This window comes from Hemitrygon akajei, chromosome 2 (assembly GCF_048418815.1).
Source record: "Hemitrygon akajei chromosome 2, sHemAka1.3, whole genome shotgun sequence".
Taxonomy (NCBI): domain Eukaryota; kingdom Metazoa; phylum Chordata; class Chondrichthyes; order Myliobatiformes; family Dasyatidae; genus Hemitrygon; species Hemitrygon akajei.
Genome location: NC_133125.1, coordinates 45,124,535 through 45,129,550, shown reverse-complemented (window position 1 = coordinate 45,129,550; position 5,016 = coordinate 45,124,535).

Genomic DNA, 5,016 nt, shown 5'->3' with positions numbered 1-5,016 from the left:
GACTTCATCAGATTGACGTCGGGGATGGACGGCTTGATCTGAGAGATATTCAGTAGAACAGTCTTGTATTCAACTGAATTTAGAAGAATGAATAGTGATCTTGTAGAAAAAAAAAATTCATAAGGGAACTGAGCAGGGATGATATACTTCTGGAATCAGACACTACAGTCTTAAAATCAAAACAGATATTCGGAAAATTTTCTTCACCTAAAGGGTGATATATCTTTGAGATTCCCTACCAAAAACGATTGTGGGGGATCAATTACTAAGAATATTCACGAGTCCTGGATAACAATAGAATCAAGAGATATACGATACCTGCAGCGAAGTGATGCTAAGATAAAAGATGTACTAGAACCTGATTGAATCACAAAGTGAACACAAGGGGCTGAATGGCTTGCTCCTGTCTTTATTTATTACATTCTTATGCTAACACTGTAGAATGTTGTACATGGAGCCTTACTCCTGTGTATAGGATACAAAAGGTTATTAATGGTACAGCTAAAATTCAGAACCTTAATAGTTTAAAAGTTCTATTTAATATCAGAGAAATGGTACCAGTTACATTATCACCAGCTACAATAAGAGGGCAGAAACTGTGCATGCTACAATGAACTTTTCCACAATTGACAAATCTAGAGTCAAGTGTGCAATGTAGTGCCTACTAGTTGTATACACCATAACACACAAGAAACTTAGCACCATTCATGACAATGCCATCCAGTAATAACATGCTCGGGTTGCAATTCCTGCTTCCTACAAGCGCACAGTAGCAGCTCTTTTCTTTTATTTCAGCAGCACATCTCCATGCTGGGATTTCAGTCTCTGAGAAAAATAAGCACAGTAAAATCAATTTGATAACTTGACTCCATCCAGATGAAGGGTCTTGACCCAAAATGTTGACTATTTTCCTCCATAGATGCTGCCTAATCTGCTTAGTTGTGTGTTGCTCCAGATTTCTAGCATCTGCAGTTTCTAGTATCTCCCAAGCCTCATCCCTTAGATAAATTGATGCTCCCTTGAGGTCAGATGCAGCAGATTTTCCATCATCATTAGCTGGGCAATATCCAGGAATTCTTTAATAAGTACTGCTGGGAGCATCGTTACTAAAGAAACTCATGCAGAAGACTCTCCACAACATATCCAGAGCAACTAATGATTTGTTTTGCTGGGTGCATTTATATTGCAAGTAAAGGTAAAACAATTTGTTTGAACCTATTTTAAACCTAGGAACCTATGCTTATGGGGTGAAGTGCTTTTTTAAATATATTATAATTATGCAACTGAAACATCTGATGAATTCAGAGGCACAGAAATTTAAAACGTAAGTTTTGGCAACCGTGACTAAAAAACACCAGATTTAAAAAAAGAGCAGGGCCTGGAGGTACTTTCTGCAAAACCTGATATTGCATGGGTGATTAGGTACTTGGCAAGAGCCAAGAAATAGATATCATGTTTAAGTAGAGCATCAATAGTGTAAGTGAACCAGTGTTAGAGTGGGAAGTTGATGTTTTGGCTCAGGAAGTGAAGGCTAAAGTAAGTTTCTTTCTTTCTTTCCTTCATTCTTTCTTCATAATGGGAATGACAGTCAGGGCACTGGAGTGCTTCTCTTGTAGGATGTGAGAAGACATGGATCCAGTGCCCCTGAAGACTACACCTGCAAGAAGTACATCCAACCGAAGCTTCTTTTAGACTGTGTTGAGGAACTGGAGTTGGAGCTGGTTGAGCTTCAGGTCATTTGGGATATGGAGGAGTTGATTGACAGGAGATACAAGGAGGTAGTTAGATCCAAGATGCAGGACCCAAGTAACTAGGTGACTGAGGGAAAGGGGATAGGCAATCAGTGCAGGGGACCCCTGTGGCTGTTGCCCTCAATAATATATTGTTTTAGATACGATTGGAGGGTACAACCTAGCAGAGGAAAGCCACATCAGTCAGGTCTCTGGCACTGAGCCTGGCTCTGTGACTCAAAAGGGAAGGGGGCAGATAAGGTGAGTAATAGCAATAGGAGACTCCTTGGTTAGGGGAACAGACAGAAGGTTCTGTGGATGAGAATGAGATGCACGGATGGTATATAGGATGTTCACCTTCACCTTCATTGGCTGTAGCCTCCTAGGCTCAGGGAAGCTGTAAACCTGAAGCGACCTTACTGTTAACTCTGCTTGACTACTGAATACTTCCAGCATCCGCTTTTCCAAATTTTGTGTTGGTTATTTGGCTAATCATACAGTACTGAGGAAGACCAGTCAGTCCTTAATGTTGAGTTTATAAAAGTAGGACTAATAAGTTTTTTTTTGTGGTGTGTAGAATGCAATGTCTGAAAATGCAGTGAATTGAGATATAATAGTAATGGGACTATTTCAGTACCACAGCATTTGAAACCTTTGTTTTTGCCTGTTGACTTAAGTAATCTCAGCAGAACTTCATGATCAAATACTAACTGGGAGAGAAAGAAATCTGGAGAGTATGTCAAGCAAAAGACGGAGGTAGTTTGGTGAACCACAACTAATAAGTAGGTACACATTTCTGGAATACAGCATGTAGGTCCAAAAGCAAAGTGCTTCAGAGGATTTCAATTTGAAAATAAAAATTTAGAATCATGGAGATGTGAAGCCTAGAAAGAGATCTTTTAGCCCATCACTTCCACTCTGTCCATGGCACCCATTTATACTAAACCCATTTGCCTGTGTTAGGATAATAACCTTTTATATCTCAGTGCTTGTTCAAGTGCTTGTTAACTGTTGTGAAATTATCTGGCATCATCACCAAATCAAACAACGGTTTTCACGTTCCAACTACTCTGTGTGAAAAAGTTTCTCCTTAGAATCCTTCTAAACATTTTACCTCTCACAAACCTATCTCCTCTCATCTTAAACCAACTGTAACAAGGAAAAGCAGATATCAATCTATCCATCCCCCTCATGTCACTCCTCAGCTTCCTCTATTCTAGGGAACACAAACCCAATCTATTCAATCTCATTAAAACCAAAATGCTCCAATCCAGGCAACATACTGGTTAATGTCATGTGTAATCTTAACCTTCCTATAGTGTGGCTACCAGAAATGTGCATAATACTCCAAATATGGCCTAACCTCTGTTCTATGAATTTGTAACATGACATGCCAGTTCTTATGTCCTGAACTACAGCCAATGAAGGTGAACATCCTATATAACTTCTTCACCACCCTCTCCATCTATGCTGCCACTAGCAGAGCTTCACAAACTTTTGCTGAAGGGTTCCTCTGTTTGTCAACACTCCCAAGCACCTGACCATTTATTGTGTGTCTTACCCCTCCTCCTATCCATCAAAATGCTGCACCTTGCACTTATCAGGATTAAAATCCCTCTGCCATTTGGTCTGCTCAACTTTACAGCTGACCTAAATCATACTGTAGCTGAAGAAAGTCCTTTTTATTACTTATAACACCACCTATGATCCTGTCATTTGCAAACTTAACATTCATACCATCTACCTTCACACCCAAGCCTTTAATGCATATCACAAGCATCAAAGTTCCCAGCACTAACCTTCTGGGACAATGTTAGTCAAAGCCTTGCAATCAGAAGAGCAGCACTTCATCACCACTCTACCTCCTGTCATTAAGCTAACTGGGTCATCTATGCAATCTTGCTCAAAATCTCATGGGCTTTAATCGCTGGCACCAAACTCTAAATGGAAAGCCGTCAAAAGTCTTACCAGAGTCCATGTGCACAACATCTACAGCAATGGCTTCATCAATATGATTAGATTTTGCTTCAAAAATAATTAATCAAATTAGAGAAACTGAATTTATCATGAACACAGCCATGTGGTCTATCCTGAATCAACCTGTCTTATTTTCCCATAATTTTCCTACCACTGATTAAAGAGTTACTACCCCATGGTAAACTAGCTTATCTCTGTTTCCTTCCTTGAATAAAAGAACAATATTTGCTTTACTTCATTTATCAGATATCTCAGTTGTGGCTGACAAAGATGTAACAATCTTAGGCAGAGCTTCGACAATTTCCTGACATTCCTCCCAGTGCAACCTGGAATACATCTCATCAGGCACTGGGGAACTTCATATATTCTGAGACATTGAAACCATCTTCCTTCTTACTGTTAAAATGCTCCAGAATGCCATTGTCCCTCTCCCTGAACTCTCTATCTACCAAGCCTTTCTCCTCAGTGAATACAAATGAGGAATATTCATTTAGGACATTGCTCACAACCTCTGGCCCTTTGTACAGATAGACCTATGTGAAGTACCATACAGGTACTTCAGGAAGACTATTCTTTTCCTAGGTACCCATTTTGTTCCTGATCTACTCATAAAAATCTCCTGGGAATCTTCTTAATCTTGCCTCCCAATGATATTTCATGTCCAATGCTTCTTTTTTCATCAAACACTCAATATTCCTTCATCTTGCAGATCCCTAATCTTGTCATCCTTTTAAAAGACTCCCACCTGTCTTATCCAGAGGCAGTAACTCCCAAGTTACCTTCATCAGATCCTGTCTCATGTTATTAAAATCAGTTCCCCCTTCCGCCCCTAAGTTATGACTTTACCTTTGCAGACCATTCTCATCCTTGTCCAAAATGATCTTGAAACACGGAATTATGATCCCTTTACCCAGGATGCTCCCCCACGGACACTTCCATGCTTGCCTCACTTCATTTAACTCGATTAAGTCTAATAGAGCACCTTCTCTAGAGGAATTATCCACATGCTAGCTCAAGACATTCTCCTGAATGCACCTTTCAAATTCCATCCATCTAAATCTCTCGCATTCAGGGACTACCAAGACCAGTCGACATTGAGATGAACTCTTTCACGAATATAGTCTTGTTACTCTTTTACTTTTGTAAGTGCTAGACGAGTTTGGCGGGCATTGTTTAGCTGAGCACCTTCTGGCATGGTGCACATCTCTAGAAAGAGAAGGCACTGGTTCGGACGGTTTTGTTCCGAATGGGCTGGGCGCGCCTCTGCCAGCGCGAGTCGGTGACGGGCGCTCTCGTTCCAGATGGAGAG